This window comes from Spermophilus citellus (genome assembly GCF_964194105.1).
Source record: "Spermophilus citellus genome assembly, chromosome: 7".
NCBI lineage: Eukaryota > Metazoa > Chordata > Mammalia > Rodentia > Sciuridae > Spermophilus > Spermophilus citellus.
Window position 1 is genome coordinate 118248077 of NC_138188.1, and position 13832 is coordinate 118261908.

The 13832-nt window shown below is 37.9% G+C and overlaps 1 protein-coding gene across 1 annotated transcript in view; it reads right to left on the minus strand.

The window, feature by feature from the left end:
- The window catches only part of TPRG1 (tumor protein p63 regulated 1), a 148544-nt gene extending 136027 nt beyond the window's left edge, over positions 1 to 12517 (minus strand). Inside the window, exon 1 of the mRNA XM_081302705.1 lies at positions 12421 to 12517. The gene's annotated coding sequence lies outside the window, so the exon portion shown is untranslated. The remainder of the gene's footprint in view (positions 1 to 12420) is intronic.
- Positions 12518 to 13832: the final 1315 nt, after the last annotated feature.

Sequence of the window (13832 nt, forward strand, 5' to 3'; positions counted from 1 at the left end):
TTGATCTTGCATGTTTTGAAGAACCCTTTGCATTACCATAGAAGTAGGAGGCAACAAAATAACCTCTGAGCAGAGGCTCCTGGCAGTCCCTGAAAAATGCCAAGGGTAAAGCGAGGCTTCCCCTGCATTTATGGAAGGCGGATTACTATCCTGATGAGGTTAAAACTACTAGCAAGCTGGTGAGGTGATGATAGGAAGGAGAGGCAGCATGTTTATATCAGGGTTGTGCCAAGTCTTTCCAAAAGGCAATGCTCCTCCTAGTCCAGGGTCCTAGAGAGAAGGTGATACCCAGACTCAAGTGCACTCTGTTAATTGCTTCCTCTAGAGCACAGGAGAGCAGCAACAAAACATCTGTGCTCATGTAACATGGCCTGTTTGTGAATGGAGACATCAAGTGACTGAATAAGGTTGACCACTCCCTAGCCTTCTCTTTTTACATAGGTATAACCAAAAATGGGCTGGTCCTCAGTATTATGGTTTGTAAAAGTAGCAATAATGTCTTATTTATAATTAATGTATAATACCAGAAAATTTAAAACAAGCTGTAGTTTAAGTCAAATATTATATAGTCATAGTAACTAATATACAAATGTAGTAGAACAAAATCTGTGGAAAATATTTTTAAACCCAGAAATAAAATAGGACATAGCACATAGTATGGCTCTAAATTTTATAAAATAAAATACAGATGTATGTAAAAGAAAGTTTAGGAGGACACACATCAAAATGTTAATACTGGTCTTCTCTGAGTAGTGAGATGAGAAATTATTTTTCCCTTAATTATTATTTTTCTAATTTTCTACAAAGAAAATGTCCTACAGAATATTAAAAGAGCAAAAAGATTATTCTAGTAAAAATTAGTAAAAGTATTTGAAAAAAATGAAAGGTTATTTTTTAAGCACCCACATTTTTATTGCAGACATCCTTTCCAGCCCCTGACATTAAGGGAAAAGAATTCTGTTTCATACAGAAAATACATCAAAATTTGGCTATCAGAAAATCTCCAAAACTCCAAGTCAGAAGAAGACTAAAATTAACACCCACAGACAGACAATTTTTTATGCATGGATGGATGTTTTAGCTAAAGGATTATCAGGCAGTGGATTTCTTCTGCCCACTGATATGTAAAAGCTACAATCAGGAAATAAAATCAAATAAGTTCGGAGAGATGGAGAAATATGGTGTCTCTTGGGCAAGACTTTTCTCACAACAAGTTATGAAACAGCTAGGGAGGCCAAGAAGTTACAAACCTGTTATGTAAATGCATGAGGGAAAAGGGAGGGGGAATGTTTGTCTTAGGTAAGTCCAATGAACTTCCAATGAACACATCCTCTGAGAATGAAGTCTTTTAGTCACAGAAGGACTAGACATCACGATTTGGCAGAAGTTCTTGTCTTCACAGAAAAAGTCATAACCAGCAAGTGATGTGAAAGAGAAAGAGGAGATAGGGGTGATTTTATTTTAAACAGAGGCCTGGGAGAAAAGGTCGTAAAGGAGGATTATTGAAGGGAGAGATTTCACAGAGACCTTTCTTCGAACTTAGGCCTCAACAGAAGCCAGGATCAAAAAACACGGGGATTGTCCGCCGAGAACTAAAAAAATAAATAAATAAATATTAAAAAAAATTCTCTCTCTCTCTCTCTCTCTCTCTCTCTCTCTCTCTCTCTCTCTCCCCTCTCTCTCTCTAAAAAAAAAAAAAAAACACGGGGATAAAAGAGATTAGCAGGCAATACCTGCTTCTTTCCTCCTTTATTGTGCTAAAGAGTTAGAAGTCATATCATAGCCCACCTTTCTCTAAGAAGTCAGAGTAAGATGTCTGGCCAGTGTCCCAACACGTATCACTAAACGTCCTTCATGCCTTCTAACACTTTAGTGAGTCTTCTGACTTCAGGGTTTCTCTCTGAAATGCATCCTCACTGTAGTAGAGATGACATTATTTATATCGTTTTGAACATAGTTCTTTCTTTCATTGTTTGTTTTTATTTCCTTGCCTTTTGCAAAACTTCAGTTTTTGTCTGTTTCCTACTGTGACCCCTCCATGAGCTGTTTAGTACAAGAGGCTAAACTATACAATTCAGCTTCCTCCACTGGAGCTTGAAAGATGACTTTTCTTCCGATTTAAACATACTGTGTTGGTGATGTATTAAGTTCACTCACCTACAACTCAAAGACACAAGTGTCAGGAAAATTAATTAAGCCAATCCTTTCACAAGATAATGGACACAGCAGTAAGACATAAATTGATTCATCTCATGCAATCGATATCTTTATCAGGAAGTAGACTGGCATAACTGAAAAAGCTTTGGGATCAGACCTGGGTATGAATCTAGGTTGTACAGCTTACAGCTTCCTGGGGTTAGACAGCAATTAAAATTCCTTAGATTCAGTTTTCTCAAATCTGAAATAGATCCAATATATACCTTGCAGAATACTGCAAGAATCAGGTGGGCTAATAGATCTAAAGACCTAGCAATGTTCCTAAAATACAGTATGGATTCAAAGCATAGTTTTAAAGTTAAGCAGGGAAAGGAAGGCTAGAAGGAGTATAATAATCAACTGAGTTTATGTGAGAAGAACCTGTAAACAATTGGGAGCAGAGTACATGAAATTTAATAAAGATGGGAAAAGCCTGAAGTAGCAAGAGTTGGGAATTCTTGGTTCAAAATTAAGCCACATCTCTTCTCTGATCATCATTTTTCCTGGTTTTGTTGTTGTTGTTGTTATTTCCCTGTGTACTGGGAATATATTGAACTACTTGGACATCAGTTTCCCTCCAACTCTGTTAGCCTAGGACTTTACATGGGCCAGGATAGAGCCTCTATTTCAAACCAACTTGAGGAACTAAAAGGTCATTTACAAATGAAAATAACAAGACTAAAAGGGATGAAATATATCTGCATTTTCTTTAACTCACGAAAAGTCACATTTTCTAGTCCTTGGTTATATGTTTGTAGAAATTTATATCTTTAACTGCAACAGGAAGAGGAAATCAATAAAACCAAATTACTAGATTTTTTTTTTTTTTTTGGTTGGGGTTGATTTTTTAATTCAACAAGCAAGAAACACTGCAAGGTAAGAACAACCTGTCTGGTTTCATTGGCTGTTCCAGCCAACCAATGGGGATCCTGCGAGGACCAAGCTTTCTAGCCTAAGGTTTTGTCCAGATAGTCCTAGTCAACTGAAGTGGAATTTCCTTCCCAGCACAACTAAACACAGCACTGTAGGCCATTTCCTTTTCTCCACTCTCTGAACAAAACAGCCACAGCCTCCTGAATCCCTTTACATAGTAAAAGTTGCCATAGGGAAATCATGTCATCCAGCACAAGGATTTTGATCTTTGTCCCTTCATTATGCTGCTGTAGTTCAATGATAAATAAAAAATAGATCTTCTTGTATGGAGTATAGAACCCAGTAGAAGGGAGAATTAATTAAGCATCTCTCAACTCAAATCAGAGAAACTTAAAATTAAAGTTTCACACTATGTATTATCCATAGCCATAGTATAATACAATGCAACACTTAGAAATCATATTTTAAGACAATTAAATGTTGATAAAGACTCACAGAATAATGCTAAATGAAAAAAGTAGAGTCTTAAACTACACATACCCCATGGTTTTATTGTGAGAACCTGAAGAATAAATAAATAAGCAAATAAAAATATTAGAACTGACAAACTGAAGTGTCCAAGGGAGCTTATCCTGGGAGAGGGAGGTAATAAAAAATGTGGAATAATCTTGTAAATATGTATTGACACTAAGACATATATTATTGTGAAACAAAATGCATACTACAAAATATTATATTAAAAATTACCCATTTATGATCAGAAGTACACACAATAAAATGTTATGAATGATTATTTCTGCATAACAGGGTGAAGGATGATTTTTATTTTCTTCTTTATACTTTTCCAAATCTTCTGGTGTTTTTCACACTAAGCACACATTTTTCTTATAACTGAGGAGAGGTGAACCAAAAGATGTAAAGCTTTGGGTACAGAAGTTGATAAGTAAACAAGGAATCATAGAAGTCTCATTTAAGGTAATAGTGATTCAAGGAGCTTAGAAGGCTACATCTAGGTCAGAGGTCACATTCATGATTTGATGACGAGGATAACCAAGATAACAGGCAAAAGCTACTACTGCATTGATAGAAAAAAATCTTAAACTCACTATGAAAGAAAATGGAAATAAATAATTCCAATCTATAGTCTTTATGATTTTTCTACTTTTATCTATTCACAACATCAACATTTTCTACTTCAAAAATGGAGTTATGCTACAAAAAATTGTTTAAAAGCTGTCTTTTATACTCAATATGTAAAAGGATATCAATATTGACAAAGGTAGCAACACTTACTAAGTAGGTACCATGCACTAAGCACTTGACTTTACCTCATTTTTAAGTCATTATCTCCCTGTGCCTTAGGTACTACAAGTATCCTAATTTCTAGATTAGGAGATTGAAACTTAGAAAGCTGATGAACTTCTCAGTCACACAGGTACTAAGTGTTCTTAGTTGATCAAAAGCTTTTCTGACCCAAGCCTGTTTTCCCTAATATTAGTATAGCTACACTAATTAATTAATTAATAATGTCTTTATACTAGAAAACTACTAAAGGATCAGATTTTACATGCCTGAAAATCTATTTTTCTGAAGGTCAGCATAAAGTTTCATAATTTTTAAAACTAATGGCTTAAAAAAGTAAGACCAATGATCGTTTTACTTTGCCCTGTTTTTTTTTTTTTTTAAGTTATGAGATTTTAAAGGTTGGAATATATAGGTATGGTTGAACTTTTTTATTAGTTTCATCTTCTTTGACTTACTGATCAGCAAGAGTTCTTCATATATTAAATGTGTTATCAATTAAATGCTTATGATATCAGCAGATGTTAACAATAAGGCTGATACTATAAGAGGTATAGGCATGAGTAATGATAATGTCAGATTTTCAAGATGTACACATCAGTTAGATACATTTATGTATCCCAAATTCAAGAGAAAAATGAACCACAGTAGCTGGTTTCTGAAATTTTACATCTGATTTGCTTAATTAACTCTTCATGTAGGAATGGCTAGAAGTTGAGTTCTCCAATTTTTTTTCTGTGTAATGAAGATCAGGCTCTCAAGTGCTATGACAAACGAATTAAAAGAGTGTCTAACCTAATTCATTAATTAAAATAATTTTGGGGAAAAGTTCTCTGGGCTAATCTCCGTGTTAGGGAAAGGAGAGAGGTGAAGACTAGGATGAAACATACAAATACAATTTTGGACCTTGAGAAGCACAAAGTCTGTAAAAGAATCAGTTTGGCAAATAGATAATCACAAGATGACTGGATTAAAGGACTAGACAGTCATCTGAAAAAGGTGCAATTAGAGCATTTTAGATGTACCACAGAGTCACACTTTGTCTGGATGCCTATGGATACAGGAGCTCTTTCACAAGGAAAGCCTCTGGGGAGACACCAAGGACCCAGTACAACCAGCTGCTAGAAGACAAGGATTATATATTTGATGGGGGAGGAAAGCCACCATTAGAGGAAGAGACAAATGATGTGCAAAGTTTTATATTCTATACAGGCTGGGTTCTGTCAAAATAGCTATGTTTCAGTGTATCCCTTCTCAGAAAGACTCGCAATATCCCAACTGGGAATAAAGTAGGTGGAAGCACTTTTCTGTGCTTCCTTAAGTGAGTATGAGCTTCAAGTGGACAGAAAGAAGACAATATAAAGAGGCATCATGGATGTTGATAGGTAGACACAAATTCACTACTAGTGAAAAAAAAATGATGTGAGATCAGCCCTACAATAAAGACATGAATAGCTACATTCCCATTTGCCAGAATGTAGGTGCTTCAACCTGAAGCCTGTGCTTGGAAGAATACTTTCAAATACTGCAAGTTTTCATTGATGTAGATAGTAAATTCTTTTCTCCCCAAGACTCCAAACATTCTACAGTTGATGTGAAATCTCCTTCAGTTCAAGAGATTGCTGAGGGCCATTGCCAAGTAGGAATGACGCATCGATATTTCCTTGCCAGCATACCCCATGTTAAATGGACTTGCCTTGGAAATTTGCTGTGACCTTGCATGTGTGTTTGAGAAAGGTGACCCTGCTCAATGACCAGGGTGGATCCAGGTTTTAGGAAGTATCCGGGTTTAAGATAATTTGGTTTTAAGGCGTTCCCGGTTTAAGACAATAGGGGTTTTAGGGAAGTTGGAGGTTGAAGATTATTGCTGCTGGGATTAGGGCGTTCCTGCTGCCTGAGCTCCCTTTGAGCTCTCGTGAGATTCAGAAAGTATATTGGAAGAAAGCCTCGTGGAGTAGGTGAATTGGGCAGCGGCAGAACGGGGATTTCGGCAGAACTGGGATTTCCCCAGAACGTGTGTAGAGGCCGGTGTGAGTTCGGGAATAAAGAATTGCTGTTTGAATCGACAAAGCTGTGAGTGGCTCGTGATCTTGTGCCCAGCCAAGACATTGGCAAGAGATATTGCTGGGAAGTGTGAATTCCCTGAGACTTGCTAAAGGACATTATACGGCAATGAAGTGAAGATTTCATAGAGAATTGTAGTGTTTGAAGTTATCTCCAACATTAGCTGGGTAGAGACAAGCAGAGAAGAGAACCATGATCTTGACTTTCAGAACTCAGGTTTAAATCCCATTTAATATTAATTTACTATGTGATTTTGGGCAGATGATCTTAGCCCCTAAACTTTATTTTCCTTGCCTGTTAAAATATAAGATAATGACCCTTACCAGAACTACTTCACAGTTGTAGAAAAATTAAATAAAATGCTCTATAGGCATTAATCAAATTACAATCTCCATTAAAATATATTCTAGACTCATTCTCTCACTTTAAAAAAAAAAAGAAGCCTTTCACTCTCACTTCCAGATATTTCCTATTTTTCACTTACAAATAAGCTCCTTGGAAAAACATCTATATCCACCATCTCCAAGACCTCTTCTCCTATTCTCTCTCAAGCCCCCTCAAGCCCCAGTGTTACATGTTCTGTTTTCAGAAATTTTCCAGCTCCCCCTTTAAGCAGCATCTATCCCACCCAATTACTTTCTCTTTCTTGGATGATTTCCCCCATTTGTTCCAGGACACACCATGCTCACCCAGTGTTGACTACCTCTCAGCCTGTTCCTCCTCCATTTCCTCTCTTAATTCTAGTGAAACCAGAGGGGAGCGCAGGGCAGAGGTTGTAAGAGTGGTGTGCATCAGAGTGTAGATGACAAGGGGGCTCATTGTCCTGGGCAGATGTCATTATCACCATGTGCTGTAGATCCTAAGTGAATTAAATGATAAGACACCCCACTCTGCTGCTTGGGAACCTTCCCACCATGTCCTTTCCTATTTGTTACAATGAGTTATTCTCACTTTTGAACCCCAAACATTGCAGCATCTCAGAAGGCAGTCATAAATGTTTTTTTTTTTCTGTCTATACCCACTCCTTTGATGGTTGTATTTACTTTCATTGTTGTAAATATCATGAATGTATTAATGACTGCCAATTTTTATCTTTAGCTCAGATATCTTCACTGAATTCCAGATTCATGTATGAATTCACAACTCAAAATCTCAAACTTTACCTATCCAAATGTAAGCTCCTGACATGCCTTCAAAAACATGTTTCTCTTATACTCTTTACCCCAATAAAGGCTGTTCCTCTCTACCGTCTGCTCCAGAAAAATCATAGGATTGTCCTTGACCTACTCCTGTATCATGATTTCCCAGTTAGTCAATCAGTCATCAGAATCTAAATGTTCTCCCCATTCCCATGACTACATAGTTTGTCCACACTTCCACCTTACTTATCCAGATCAAAGCACTAACTCCATAAGGAACCTTCCTGCTTCTGTCTACCCTCTCCCCATTCCACCCTGATCTGTCCTCAAACCACAGATAGAAGGTTCTTTTGAAATGTAAGTCAAACTATTTGCTCCACTGCCCAAATCTGCAAATGTTTTCCATTCATTCAGAGTGAATGTCCGTACCGTGCCTGACAGGTGCATGCCTTATCACTGCCTCCTACCACCATGCCAGGATCTTCTTTCTAACATAATATTCATGTTTTATTTTTCAAAGATGCCAGTGGGAATGCTCCTGCCTCAGAGTCGCTGTTCCAGCTGCAGAGAATGCTTGTTCCCTGATGTTGGTATGACAGATTCCCTCATACTGTAAGGGTTATTCAAGTAGAGTCTTATTCCTTCCCTAAGTACCCTTTCCGAGATCTCAGCTACCCCCAACTTCCTATTCATAACTTTCTCTCCTCTATAGTATTTCATATTTCAGATATATTTTACCAATTGATTTTATTTTCCATCTGTCTCACCAAAATATATTTTCCTTGAAAGCAGGAATTATTCTTTATGTTCACTACTGCTCTTATCAGAACTATTTATGGTATTGTAAAAAAGATGAAAACTAGAACTTATATCCAGCAAATAGTTTTGAATGAATGAATTTTGAACAGAGTCTTAATTAAACAGGTAAAACAAATGACTTGTTCATATTCTTCACTTTGTTCTGCATCTCATCATCTGTGAATTTCCCGTGAAGCACAGACCTTTGAGATACAGGGATAATTCCAAGTCATCCCACAAGACCACGTGCTTGAAAATGAGAAACTTTTGATTATTTACAAAAATATCTTGACACTGGGGCTGTATGAGCAATTGCTGTGGTGACCAGAGAAACGCTTTGCAAGATAAGAACCTTCCCTTCACGAATTCAACCCAGGAATATTGTGAACCACAGTGAAGCACTTACATATTAGTTATATATTATGGAAGAATACAGGGTCAGGAGATCCCAAGAACCTTCTATAATTATTCTACAGGTAGAATGTGCTCTCCAGACTAAAGAATGAAGTTCATCAAGCAAAAATAACTCTCCCCATCACATAAGTTAGAAGAACCTATGCAACTTCACTTTTTTCATTTTCAGATAACCCAGAATACACTTTCTTTGATAGAAAGGTGTGTGTGTGGGGGGGGGGGAACAAAAGGGAATCTCTATCACTTTAAAAAATATTTCTCAATGTATTTTAAAAATATTTTCATCAACTTTTCTGATTCCAGTGTAGATTACCACCTTGCCTCCTGCACTTAGCATCTAATATTGTCCACTATATTGCCAGTGCTAAATTCTCCTTTTTTTCCCCATTAATTCTCCTGAAAAACTTGGAGAAGAGTTAAACTACATGTTAAAGGTGCTCTGTCACTAACAAATTATGAAGCTGCATAGATATGAGCACAGACCAGTGTTTGGCTAATAGTCATAGTGCTCATTGGATCCACCATGTTGTACCTGAAGGAAACCCATATCCCTGCAACTCAGCATCCACCATCTGGTGCAGATTCAGATATCTAGCCTCATTCTACTTCAGTCCACTGGCCCTAGGCATAGCCACAGTGAATGCTTTCTTAAGTGTATTTCAAGCAGTATGGAATTGAGTTTGCTTAAACTCTTCTTTTGCTGGAAAGTCTTCTCACCTTTATGTACAAAGTCTAGCTCAAATGCTAACCACATTCTAACCACAGCATTTGCTTTCTTCTTGCATCATTTATTTACATACTTACTTATTTTTCATTCTGTTTTGTTTTGTTCATTTGTATACATGTTTTCATTACTGAATGGAAGACCCTTTGGGGAAGAGTCACTATACTTTATTCCTATATCCTTAAACTTAAGGTCATATATCAAGTGGTCAAGGGGTGACTATATATTAATGGAGATATGATAGAAAAGATATCATTGGCCAAATTTCCAGGATTTGGAAATTTGGAAATTTTGGAAATTCTTTGGATAGAGCAACATGTTGCTATGCATATGCTATTGTGCATCAAAACTTCTTTCCTTATTTCTATGCAATTGTTGTCTTGAGTAAAGGGCCTTATTCAGCAAGTGTCAGATTTCCTTCCTACTCTCTGGAGATTATGCTGACACAGTATCAACCTGTTTAATACTTCAGTTTGCAAATAACTGAGTTTGATATCCATCTCAAGTAAATATTGTGGGTAGGTATCAGAACTCAAGGTTTGTTGGGTTGAAGCCATCCTATCTACTCCTACCTCTTACATAATGAGAGGTTTAGGGCCAAGGAATTAATTTCACCTCCTTCCTTGTGACAATGATCTATAAGTTAGGCTACTGATGTGTAGAGCTAATTTTCCTTTGAAAGAGAATTATTTAGGGGAATTCCAACACCTAAGAGGTTAGACAAAATCACTGGGACAAACTAAAATACCTGGTAGCTTAAATTAGTTGCCATAGGGGCTGAAAACGCCTGGGAAGCACATGCTCCCTCCATAGGAAGCAGATGCTGCCCAGACAGGGCTGGTGTGTGAATCTTGTTTGATATGGCTCCATTATTAACAGACCCTCTGGTCCTCCTAAACAATGAGATATTTGGATTTTTACAAGAAATTCCAGGACATTGAATACTTGCAACTAGTTTGATTTTTATTTAACACTCGATGATTTTATTTAACACTCAAGCACATAAAAAACAAACACATTTGCGTGCTGTATTCACCTGTAGCTGCTGGACTGCCACCTCTGGATTAAATGAACCCTTACACTTGACCCTGCCAAAAGATTCGCTAATGTTGAATAAAAAGTTAACTAGCATGAAATTTCTGAAACTATTGAACTGAATGATATCTGTTTAAAAGAATCCTGACACAGTATCAGCCTGCTTAATACTTCAGTTTGCAAATAACCGAGTTTGATCTCCAAGGTATCAAACTCCAAATTAGCTGAATTAAATGAGGACACCACCACTTTTTGCCCACTTCCTATCCTACATTTAATGAGTGGTTCCAAAATTTGGCTGAAACAAATATTTCACAAGAACAAAGTCAAATTCCCCTACTCTTCAAGGTATAATGACATTACCACTAGAGATGCTAAGCAAAGTCAAAGGGGCCAAAACTTTGAAGTGAAAGGAATGTTATAGGACTCCTGAGTACAATCTCCATAGTGACACAGCTAATGCTGTGGCTTTGGGATTCCCAGCACCATTTACTAGGTGTCATGGTCAGTGGAAGAGTAAGAGACATGCATTTAACTTGTGATTCCAACAATCACGTTTTGTTCATATCACTTCATCTTTCTGGAACAAGTTTCTCTATTTTGTCTAAGGTCATTGATTGAACAATTTCTTCAGTATGCTTCTAGCTGGGAAGACAAGAAGAATATACAGAAGAATGCCAAAGACTATGTGGCATTGCCACCCAGTGCATTGTGGTGGGTCCACAGGGAAGAATATTATTATTAGCACTGCTATAACAAACCCAAACTGACAGACTCTCTCTTTCTCTCTCTGTCTCTCTTTCTCTCTTTCACACACACACACACACACACACACATACACACAGGAAACATTTCATTTCACAACTAAAAATGAGATAACCTTTTGAGCACAAAGAGGAAAATGATAGTTCTAAAATTAGCATCTTAAAAAATAAACTACATAATCACTGAAGATGAGATTTTCTTAAAACTGTAGAACAATGAGATAAGATGATAACTGTCATAAGAGAGGAAATTGCAAGAGTCAGTTTGAAAGGATTTGGGGGTATCACCCCCACCATTAAGGTTTGCTTTTTCACATGCCACAGAAAGACTGAAAAGCTCAAATGTTTCCCAAGGGCCTTGTGATCTGTGCTTTACAATGCTGCTGCTGACATTAGAAGAATGTCATTCAGCCCCCAATTAAAATCTGCTTATACAGAGATTTAAAGCATTTATCAGGCTCCACATAGTCATGTCTCTCCCATTTGCATATCATTTTTCAGTTTATAAGATCTTTTTACATACATGCTCTCATTTGTTGTTTCTGAAAACAGCCCTGTGTGACAGAGCCTATATACTATTATAAAGTCACTCTCAGGTGAATTAAAAACATATCCTCTCAACCTGCAATGCCAAGAAGTAATCACCTTTTGTTCACCACTTGAAAGTTCAGGGAGCCCTTTCACTTTGGGCTTTTCAGATTAAAGTATGACCCTGCTGGGTAGTACAGCAGAGGAAGAGAGAAGAGGGATACAGACCTCTTGCTGGCCTTAACCTGCTGCTCAGACTTGAACAGATCATATCAACTGACTACGCCTCAGTTCACTGAATCACTGAATGGAAAAAATTATACCCATCCCACCCTGTTCACAAGGCAGTCAAGATCAAAGTCGATATATAGATAAGGTTGAAAAATACTGCTCTACAAACCTTATCCACTCTGGCCAGCGAGGAAGAATAAAGGAATTTCACATGGTCATGCAAAACTATGAGCTAGATCAAATTGTAAGTCCATGGTGGAGACTCAGAGACTCAGCCTAAGCAATAGGAGCTATCAGCTCATAGAGAGACACCCCGTCTCTGTAAAATCAGCAGCAAGCCACCTAGTCTTACCTGGCTAGGCTGTGGCCAGTCCTCAAGGCTCTTCTTTCTTTACCTGGACAAAGGCAGGTAGACCACAAATACAGTGGCCACTGGAGGTATGGCTGGTTCAGATGAAGCCAAACAGGAGAGTCCCCAGTGCTAACAATCCAATCTGATCGGAAACTCACCTACCAAGTTGGCTGAAAGTTAAGTACTCACTCTCAAACAAAGGGTCAAATAAAAGGAAAGAAAATGTTTACAGGGTGGAACTTAACCTGTCAGAGGCAAGGAATTGGGTTTGTGGGTGGGAACTTTCTGGTTCTGCAATGACACACCTCTCCTGTCCTCTCCCTCAGGAAGTCCTGGGTTTTCTTGCCAACTTCCTCTTTGACATCTGACCATGGTGAGCAGGAGCAGTCTTCCGTCCCTTCTTGCATGGCATCTATGTGTTCCCAAGGACAATAATAGAGCTCAAGTTTCAGGCCTACATTCCTATTAATAATATTCTTCATGATGATTTGATTTATTGGATATTGGTGATTTTTAAACATCACCATCACTTTTATATCATATATGTAGGAGACATGTAGATCAGTATGTGAGAACAGACACATGTACACATGGAATGACTTGTCAGGCTTCCTATTGGAGAATTTGTCATGTGACATTGTTTTATAGGGGTGTGTATGTGTGTGTGTGTTTTCTCCTCACACAATTGTGAGCCCTCGAAGTGGGCTCTTTGTCAATACATTCTCCACAATTTCTTGCAGTTGGCAAATAACAAAGCAGAACAAATGCTGTAATACTCTAAAAGGAAGAAATTCCAGGGAGGCTTCCCAGAAGGGGAGGTAGCAATGGATCTGAGCTCTAAAAAGAGCTAGGGTTTCAACAAGCAGAGAGGATAGAAGCAGATCTATATGTCATCCACACGCTGGACTGAGCCATATTGCCTGATCTAACTGATTCATTCCCCTCTCTACACAGAGCCTGGCTGAATTCAGTTTCTCAGAATTGGTATCTAGGTCATACCACTTAGATCCCACAAAACTACAGAGCACTTAAGAGTAATTGCAAGACAAATACTGTCCCCACTCAGCTCTAATTGTCTTTATGATGGTTTAGGGTGGGGACAAAAAAAGATGGGGTTGGGGGGACAAAGAGAACTGAAATCCAGCCTGGTCTTTGAAGAGTAGAACCAAATGATGCACTTCTGTCTCCAGTATGTCATTTTTTATGGGTGCAAATTAGTTATACCAAAGGGTATATTACATGGTGGCACATTTATATATACATAAAAGCATATGAAGCATGTTATTCTAAGGAGCAAAAGACTCTGTGCTCACTTGTTCACATGGCAGCTGTCTAATAAATATTCCGTCTTCAGGAGCCACTGGATGCTTCCCCAGCTGGTGCTGTGCTGCCATCATACTCCAGCTGTGGTA